The sequence below is a fragment of the Aristolochia californica genome, unplaced genomic scaffold, assembly GCF_029961685.1.
Source record: "Aristolochia californica isolate CCGP_79_NKW_82.1479 unplaced genomic scaffold, dmAriCali1.0.hap1 SCAF_5, whole genome shotgun sequence".
In the NCBI taxonomy this organism is placed as follows: Eukaryota; Viridiplantae; Streptophyta; class Magnoliopsida; order Piperales; family Aristolochiaceae; genus Aristolochia; species Aristolochia californica.
Genome location: NW_027182214.1, coordinates 31,326,979 through 31,337,429, shown reverse-complemented (window position 1 = coordinate 31,337,429; position 10,451 = coordinate 31,326,979). Strand labels below are relative to the sequence as shown.

Sequence of the window (10,451 nt, the reverse complement as noted above, 5' to 3'; positions counted from 1 at the left end):
ATCAAGAAGGTGATCTCAAGCCTGTTTAAGCTAGATTTAACCTAATTCTCAATGCTTCTATCCTTGTCTTCCACATTACACTTACCCATTAAATAGGGTTCACCCTGTTAGGGTTTATGATAAAATATTACAAAAATACCCCTATAAATAAAATATTGCAAAAAACCCATGTGGCCTAAAACTGAAATGAATAAAGTAAATTAAAAAAATTAAAATAATAATATTATTGTGTGCATAACATTACACCCCCTGGAAGAACGAGCTTGTCATCAAGCTCGGAAGTAGGGTCTGTAAGCTGATGTCTCCACCTGTGCACAACTAGCATCCACAGAGCGGTGTCCTCCCTGTGGATGCCCCAACTCAGCAAGTCAGGTAAACCGAATTCAACCTTACGATCTAGACATCAGGGACGTAACAATGCTGGATTCAATGTATCAGGTCTATTTGTAGCCATCAGGACTAGGATATGACCACAGAGCATCAAATCCATCAAGCTGATTAACAACGTCAAGCATTGTACAATGAACTTCATTAGCACCACCAACACCATCATCAAAACGAGCACCACCTATGGCATCCACGTCATAAAATAATCAATGCAAGCCTTCATTGAATGAGCCAGCTGAAAACGTTTGCGGACCATCCTTGCCCCTTCACCAAACATATTTTTGGACAAGCTCACTACCAATAACGAATAAAGCAGGCAGCTGGTCTGTTTGCTACAGCTCTAGCTAAGAGAGCCTTCCTTGTCCCTGGAGAACCATAGCAGAGAACTCCATTTGGTGAGTCAATTCCCAGCTGAACAAACCCATCAGGATGGAGCATTAGGCAGCTCTACAACTTCTCGAATCTTTTCAATCTGCTCCTTACAACCACCAACATCATTGTATGTCACATCAGGCTTTTCTTCAACGGTCATAGTATCACTAGGATCAATTTTTGGAGGCAAAGGAATCTGAATCTGATATTTGTTGCGGTCAACACCCACGCGCATGCCTTCTTCGATATCTGTTGGAGAAACCTTATCCCCTAAGCCCACAACCATATGATCGGACTTGGCTAGCCATTTCAAACCTTCAACAAGCTTGGAAAGATTTGAAGCAACGCTGCATTAGACAGCAACACGCACCATAGGGGACACAGAGAACTTCCTGGCTCGAATTGGGTGACCAACTACTTCTTTCGTACCAGTCAAAGTGGCACTAAGGAACTGATCCAATCCAACCAAAGACTCTGTATGGCCACAAGGAACAATGGCATCAGACTCCAGCGCTGTCCCCATCCAAATGATAGTTTTCTGGATGTTGGGCATATATAAATCATTTTTCTGGCCCGGTGCAGAAGTTGGGCCATAATGCTAACCATCATACCAGTGCAGGACTTACCAGCAAAGGGACACCAAAGGGCAATAAATCAACCTTTAGCAGAGGCAGGAATCATCTGAGAAACATAAAGGAGAAGTGGACCATCCAGAGCACAGTTGCTACCAGGTTTCCCAACTACTGCTACAGTACCACCCGGCAGGTACTCATACCCATGATCACCAACCCCTTCAACCACAGCTTGAGCTCCATAGTGATGCACCCACAACATCTCAGCAGCAGTGCCAGTCTGAACTGTGAATGCCTGAGGACAGTACCACGTTATGTAATGAGGAGTGAACTGGCTGTATCCACCTTGTTCAAGTAACTGTGCTACACCCTTGAAAGCCTTCACAAATTGTATCAGCATGTCACACGTAGGCCCACACTCAACATTGCTATTGGTCCACAATGCATACTCTACCCGGTCGTTTGGGTGGGCCACTGCTTCTGTCCAGGCAAGGTGCACATTAACCATTTCCCCACTGGCAATGGCTTTCTGTGCAGAACCAAGAAATCTATCTCCATACTTTGCAGAACCAAGAAATGGCAAATTGAACTCACTACCCTGTGAATTTCCTCTCACAATAGTGCCCTGCGAACTACCTGTTATGATAACATATATACCACGCAACACATTTAACAAGGTGACTGAAAAAAACTTGCATGAAGTAAGTAGACTAAATTCAGAAGACAATTGGTTCAGCTTCTCATCATCTATGCTGTCAACCAGGTTCGTCAAGTACAGGTGCAGCCCTTGGTACTTGTCTCCAGTCACCTTATAAATCTGCTCAAACTGTCCCTTCAATGTTCGTATCACCTTTGACCTAGCTCCAACAGCTTCAGAAATAAGTTTTGCATCGCCATTTCGGTTGGTCAAGCTATCAACATTTGACAACACACTGGCAGCAGTACTGCCAGATTCCATCTTCACATCGGCAACAAGTGCAAGAGGCTTATACGCACTGCTGTCCACACTGTCTTTTTTAAATTTGGCCGCTGAAGCAAACCCATCAGCATAGACAGCACCCCCATCAGTGGTTTCAGCAGTCAACAATTTATATTGTGTTGTTGTCTTGGCACCCAGTTTGGTGCTGGAACCTTGTCCCCCCATTTCTGCCACGCAAGTGAGACCATCTGCAGGACAGCCATGGCGACAGTCAACAAGATGATGCAACCCAGGAGCGTCAACAGCTTCCAGAATCCGAATATCTCCTGGGTGAAGACAAGGATTCTTTGCTATTACCAGAGTCCCAAGGATCATTTTCGCATTATTTTTCAAACCTGAAAATCTTGAACCATGCTTATTGTAAGACTTCTCTAATAAAGGGTTGGATACTTGGATAAAGCACTGTCCATGTTCAAGTACCCCAAGTTCATCCAAGCAACCTAGCAACCATCTCCCCAATGGGACAAAGATCCTAGTCTTGTGTAAAAGGTCCCCTACTTGGGCAGACCACAGACAAGAGAGCATACCTCTGAGATAAGGCTCAGTTTGAGGCCTGAAACCAGCACTTAACATCATGGCGGCATTATTGCCATGCTTAGCACATGAAGTAGTTAGAACCTCGTATGCTACCCAAAAGAATCCTATCTCCCTGGGATCCAGAAAAGTAAACCCTCCCTCTGCAATTTGACAATTCACCTCCGCATAGGTACTGTACGCATCCAAAGAAAAACAAACCCACCAAAAGAAAATTTCTCGACGTCCCTTATTAGTTTTACTTCCGTCATCCTCCCAAAAATTTGATCTCAACTTGCATTGACCCAAACCAAAATTCCATCATTTGGGCTCTGTTAAGGATTCTTTGGGAGGATCTGAGATCTGCCACAGGTTACCGGTTTTCCAGGCATTACTGTAGGGATAGTAGGAAGATATGGGGAAGATGAAGATCAATGGAGGATGAGAGAATACGTGGGTTTTTGAGGAAAACACTAACCTCGAGATCAAGAAGGTGATCACAAGCCTCTTAATGCTAGATGTAACCTAATTCTTAATACTTCAATGCTTCCCTTTTCTCATTACTCATACCCCTTAAATAGGGTTCACCCTGTTAGGGTTTAAGATAAAATATCAGAAAAATACCTCTATAAATAAAATATTCCAAAAATATCCTTGTGGCCTAAAACTGAAATAAATAAAGTAAATTAAAGAAAACACTAAATTAATAATGTTATTGCGTGCATAATAGGCTCTGGTTCGTGGCTTCCCGAAATAGAGAGCTTTCGTTCCCAATTTTTGAGTAGTGTTCCGGCTGCTCAACACCTTGGAGGCCCTTCAACAACATGGAACCACCGATTTGAACAAAAAATAGATTGTGTTTCAAAATCTTACCCCAAATTTCGTTGGATATGGTTCCCCGCTGGGCTTCCGAGGGCCAGGTTGAGGTTGAAAATGAGAATTCAGAAGCCAGAGCCCACCGGATTTGTTTCCGATGGCGTCGACGGAGCCTCTTCCGTGTCCGGTGGCTAAAGGCAAACCTGCGCTAATGTGGCGAATATGGCTGGTGTTCGTCGGCCCGTTCCAACGGAATTTGTGCCCCATAAACTGCCAGTTCAGCCAGTGTCGTGGTTTGCATCGCCGGTGGAAGATGTATGGCTTCGTGGGAGACAGGGGGGGGAACCCCTCTGATGTGCACGATTTGGGGTCGCCGCCGTCTGATGTCCCTGTCGAAATAGTCGCCGAAAGATTTTCCTTTTGCAGATCTGGATGGAGTTCCCATCGCCGTGAGTCATGTTGGTGTGCTTCCGGATTTGAAGTCTCCCCCCATCTGACCAACACCGGCGATGTGGTAGCCGAAAACCCCTTTGATTTTCCAAAATCGTTGTCGTTGTTTGGCTGTGAAATTCCATGCACAAAAATCTTAATTTGTGGTGATGCAAAGCCTCTTTGCCCCTCTGAATCTGAGATTGACCCCAAATCCTCCGTAGAGGCCTCGGCTGGTAGATGGGACGAAGTGGTTACTTGGTCACCCGTTTTCCCATCAGAGACAACTTCTCCAGTGAATGCCTCTCGATACTCCGTTGTTAAAAAATACTTCACCCAGGCCGCACACCATTTTTGTATTCGTTCCGCTCCAATGCCTGCTGCAGCCATTTCTCTGATTTGGCTGTGCATCGCCACTATTTCATCTTCTTGGTTCATCGTGTTCCCGCTCTGATACAAGTTGTTACGGTCCCGAATCTGCCACAAGGATTCTTTGGTAGGATCTGGGATCTGCCACGGGTTGCGGGTCTTCCATGCATTACTGTAGGGATAGTAGGAAGACATGGGGAAGACGATCAATGGAGGATGAGAGAATACGTGGATTTTTCAGGAAAACCCTAACCTCAGGATCAAGAAGGTGATCTCAAGCCTGTTTAAGCTAGATTTAACCTAATTCTCAATACTTCAATCCTTCTCTTTCTCATTACACTTACCCCTTAAAGAGGGTTCACCCTGTTAGGGTTTACGATAAAACATTACAAAAATACCCCTACAAATAAAATATTCCAAAAATACCCATGTGGCCTAAAACAAAAATAAATAAAATAAATTAAAAAAAATTAAAATAATAATGTTATTGTGTTCATAACATTGTGATCTATTTGCCTTTTTTATTTATGGGATGAAGGGTGAGCGAAAACTCAAAGTTTTGATTCAAGGAAAAAGTATACAACTAAAATGGAAATGCACAATGCACAAATGTAGAGAGAGATAATTCCAAAGAGTGTCTATAATTTTTAAGGATTTTAAACTCTTTTTAGTTTTCAAATATTAGGTTTTTCAATCGTCGAAAAAAGGTGGTGACGGGGGATTTTTAACCAAGTGTTGACACCCAATCAATAAGTCATTTCTTACAAAACTATAGCCCGTTATGCATGATAAATCACTTTACAATCATCTATGATAGTTAGGACAACTTTTTTTAAATCGGCAAAATAATAGCTTGTTAGACTTGGGTAAATATCCCACCACACGTTCACTTGAGAATTTAATGAGCGTTTGTTATTCTCTTTAAAAGTGTTGGATCCATAGGTCATTTGCGTCTTTAACATGTTTCAAGCATGCATATCCATTTTTTTAACATGTGTAGAAGAAATCTCTTTCTTATAAAATTCCAAGCTATTGTTCTGGTTGAACTAGTGAAATTTCCCAAACTTGGATAATAAAACTTTTGTGTTCATTTGTGGTTTGTCAATAAATTTTTTTTACCTACATTTTTTGTTTTTTTAAATTTTTTCCATACACAAACTCTAAAATTTTCATTTTGTTGTCATCTATTTGCCTTTTTCTTTCACGGGATAAAGGGAGGGCGAAAACTCAAAGTTTTTATTTAAGAAAAACTTATAGATCTAAAATGGAAATGCACAATGCACAATGTAGAGAGAGATAATTCCAAATAGTGTTTGTAATTTTTAGGGATTGTAAACTCTTTTTAGTTTTTATATATTAGGTTTTGCAATCGTCGGGAAAAGGGGGAGGTGGGGGATTTGTAACTGAGTGTTGACTCCCAATCCATAAGTCATTTCTTAAAAAACTATAGCTCATTACGCATGATAAATTACTTTCCAATCATCTATGATTGTTAGGTCAACTTTTTGTAAATGGGCAAAATAATGACTTGTTTGACTCTGGTAAATTTCCCACCACACGTTCACTTGAAAATTTAATGACCGTTTGTTATTCTTTTTAAAAGGTTTGGATCCATAAGTCATTTGCATCTTTAACATGTTTCAAGCATGCATATCCATTTTTAAAACATGTGGAGAAGAAATCTCTTTCTTATAATATTTCGTGCTATTAGGGTAAAACTGGTGGTGGCATGTCCACTAAATTATCTTTGTCTTCGAACTCAATCTCCCCATTTTCCCGGATCACCATAAGTTGCTTGTTCGGGCATTGGCTAGCTATGTGCCTGCCCCCTTGACATTTAAAACTACGACTGTCACTAGGATGAGCCGAAAGAGGTCCTGATTTACCTTGAGAAGTTGTGGTAGTAGTGGCTGTTTTGGGGTTTGGTTTGGCCTTTAAGGTGGATCAAGTTTCTTCCATCTTTGGGTAGTTTGACCTCCAAGGTATTGTACAGGCACTCTGTGGAGCTGCTCTTGACAGTAAACTACCTCTCTTGAGTTGCCTCTCAACCTTGATAGCCATATGCACCAATCCTTCCAATTCCACATAATGGTGTATATCAATGGTGTTAGCAATCTCCCGATTAAACCCATTTAAAAATCTGACCATTGCCGCCTCCCGATCCTCCTCCACATTAGCTCTAATCATTGCCATCTCCATCTCTTTATATTATTCGTCAACACTTCAATTACCTTGATAGAGACCTTGCAACTTAAGGTATATATACCGGTAGTAATGACTGGATACAAAACGTTGTCTCATCACCTTCTTCATCTCATCCCAATTGTTAATAGGTCGTTCTCCATTCCGTCTCCTATTGATGCCTAACTGGGCCAACCACACAATAGCATAATCGGTAAATTCAATGGCAGCGAGCTTGACCTTTTTCAAGTCGGAGTACTTGTGACAATCGAAAATCAATTCCATCTTTTTTTCCCATTCGAGGTAGGCTTCAAGGTCAGTTTTTCCTTGAAAAGGAGTTTTCAACTTGATACTTCCCAAGTGGCTATCTACCCTGTTACTAGCTTCTCTATCCTGGCCATATCTCCTATAGCTGCCTCTTGAAATGCTATCTGACTCCCCTATATTGTCACCTTCAAAAGCGCCCATATCCTCAACTTCCCTTTGATACAGCCTGTTCCTCCCTGAGGTGTTTGGAACAAGTAGAGATTGCACTCTTTGTGTCCCCTCTTCGACCCTTTCCAACCTCCCTTGCATTTCTTCCAACATCCCATGTAGTTCTTCCATCTTTGCCCTCATCATCCGTTTCATCTCCCCCAATAATGCTTGTATTTGTAGCTTCGAAACAGCGGCTGATGGACTCTCTTTGTCCGTATTTTTCCCTTGATTATACGACATGATTTGGACACTCTGAAAATAAGGTTAGACACACACAAAAATATATGAAAATAAAAATAAAAATTAAAAAAACAAGAGCATTTTTGGTACTCTTTTTTTTTTTTAGAAGAATACTCTCTCTAATATCACAAATGTTCCAAAAGCCCGAAATCCGTGTCCAAGGCTCCTGTTTATAGTGGAGGAGTTCGAAACCCTAATTACATTCAATTAAAGAAACATAAGGTATCTTAATGTCAATAGAAAACCTAACTTAGTTCCCTGTGATCTTCCAAGATTTAATTGCCAATTCATGGGTAATCTTGTGGGTCCCATGAGATCTTCTAACCACATGCGCTTCCTCAATGAATTTTCTCCGGATCAAATTTGATGAGTGAGACCAGCCTTTGTTCCCCTTCCGTAGTGATGACATTCTCTTCTTGTTGTATAACACTCCGAACTAAGTTATTCAACATCTCTTTGAATCTTTTAGCTCGTTCTCTCGTCACTAGGCTCACGAGATCTTCTAACCACATGCGTTTCCTCAATGAATTTCCTCCAAATCAACTTTGATGAGTGAGACCAGCTTTTGTTCCCCTTCTGTAGTGACGACATTCTTTTCTTGTTGTGTAACTCTCCGAACTAAGTTTTTCAGCACCTCTTTGAATCTTTTAGCTCGTCCTCTCATCATTGGGCCAACTGGAACTTGAGTTGGTACATGAGTATTCTATACAGGCACGATGTCCTCATCATTCCCCTCTTCTTGAGAAGGATTTGCCCTCTAATCGTCACGCACATCAAAAGGACTTAAATCAGTAACAATGAAGGTAACACTAACATTGTACTCACCTGGTAAGCCTGTTACGGTCCCGGATCTGTCACATGGATTCGTAGGGAGACATGGTGAACGAAGATCAAGCTAAAGGGAAGCTTGAAAACCCTAGAGCTCGTTGAGGAGAACTCTAAGTCTGTTTACACTAGATTTAACCTAATTCTCAATGTTTGTCTTTCTCATTACTCATACCCCTTAAATAGGGTTCACCCTGTTATGGTTTATGATAAAATATTACAAAAATACCCCTATAAATAAAATATTCCAAAAATACCCATGTGGCCTAAAACTGAAATAAATAAAGTAAATTAAAGAAAATAACTAAAATAATAATGTTATTGTGTGCATAACATTACACCCCCTGAAAGAACGAGCTTGTCCTCAAGCTCGGAAGTAGTGTCTGTAGGCCGACACCTCCACATGTGCCTGAGAGAATCCCTTGCTGCCATAGGCTTTTCCTGTCCCCTTCTAGTGCAAGAGGGAACCCTGGGCAGAGGAATGCACCAAGTGCTTGAGCTGCAAATAAACTCAATATGCCCATACCACAACCAACATCCAGAACTGTGGCATGGTTCATGAGAGAAGGACTATTCAGAATAGCTGCCCTTTAAGAATCTGTCCTCACCTTGTTGCTGATCAACTCTCTGCAAATTCCAAAAAAATAGTACACACCAAAATAATTCCTGTGTACATTATGGATTCCTCTTGCAGCAACATTTGCAAAAGAAACCATCAGACTTTTTTTTGCAAATTTGACAACAATGGAGTGTTGAAGTGCTGCACTACTCTCCTTTCCCAAGAAGGACATCTCTGAGTCACAGTTCACACTTGTTGCTGTTGTAAGTCCACTGAAATTCCTCAAATAGTTGGTTGAGCAGCACCTCATTTCTGCAGTTGCCACTAAGGCACTTCGAATAGCAGACAAATGCCGTACTATAATAGCAGCCACCAGTGGACCCTACGTCCTATTGTTCAACCCAGCCACAAAAAAACCATACATCATGTAACACCTACGAAAATTGTCCATGCAAGTTCTTTCACGTCTTCAAGTCCACAAAGAACATTTCCACTAGTAGATTCCACACTGGCCATTAAGGTGTCAGCTGGAGGCTGAACATGGTGGTTTATGCAGACATCGTATCCCTTAAGCAAAGCATGTCGTCTTGCTTTTGCTCTGAAAACTACATCCTCTACCCCAGACCTGTACTTATACTCAAAATCTTCATGTTGTTGGACAAAAAATGACTCACTAACAAATCTCCCCTCTTGGAAGCTTGTTTTCAACCAGTCAGGTGAGACTATCCAAGTACCAGAACACAAGGCAGTGTAGAAAGTTATAGTTCTGCTTACTTTTCCTGTGATAAAATAGGTGCAAGAACTTCTATTAGAGGTAATAGAGCCCCCTCAACTACCTTTGGCAGCGGTGCTTGCTGCACATCATCAGAAATATTCATTAACATGACTATTGGATAGTCAAAGGAAGATCTTTCCTCATTACCAACAACTTTAAAAGAAGTCTTTGTATTTCCCTCACCATGAACTACCATAAAAGTAATCTGCTACGGACTTCCAGGACTTACATTTCATACTGATTTATCCCTCACCATATCCCAAGAGTTCTGGACAAATTTAGTATCATATTTACATTCACTTTCATCAGCAAGCTCCCACAATCCATCAATCAAAGGTGTATAGGTTACAACAGTTGGGAACAACCCCTGTTCTGCAATTTCTCTACAGAGCTTTTCTACTTCTGGTAACCGATTCTGTTTGCAAAATCCATTAAATATCACATTATATGTACGCACATTGGTCTACAACCAATCTCCTTGATCTTTTACAACAACGATAGTGCCATCCCCATCGCCTCCCTCTTGCAATATCCATATATTAATGCAGTATAACTGACCTTATTTGGATTTAATCCACAGTCTGCCATTTTATTGAACATATCTAATGCCAAATCCAACGTACCCATTTGGCAGAATCCACAAATCAGTTCTGTAAATGTCCACTCATCTGGTTCACATCCATTCTTTTGCATGAAATTCAACAATCTCATTGCAATATTCAGATTTCCCAATTTGCAATATCCATTTATAAAAGTATTATACGTGATCTGATTTGGGGATGGACCTATCTGTAACATCTTGTTAAAAATAGTCATTGCCTTGTCCATTCCACCCTGTAAGGAAAAACCCTTAATCATCTCCTTGTGAGTCTGAGCATTTGGCATGCAACTGAATCTTGTCATTTCATCAAAAATTGTACTAGCAAGGCCAACTTTTCCGTCGGACCACAAACCATG

At 41.2% G+C, this 10,451-nt stretch overlaps 1 pseudogene; it reads right to left on the bottom strand.

Moving 5' to 3' along the window:
* Positions 1-223: 223 nt before the first annotated feature.
* Positions 224-1,282, bottom strand: LOC137965286 (26S proteasome regulatory subunit 7-like; annotated as a pseudogene).
* Between the last annotated feature and the right edge of the window lie 9,169 nt (positions 1,283-10,451).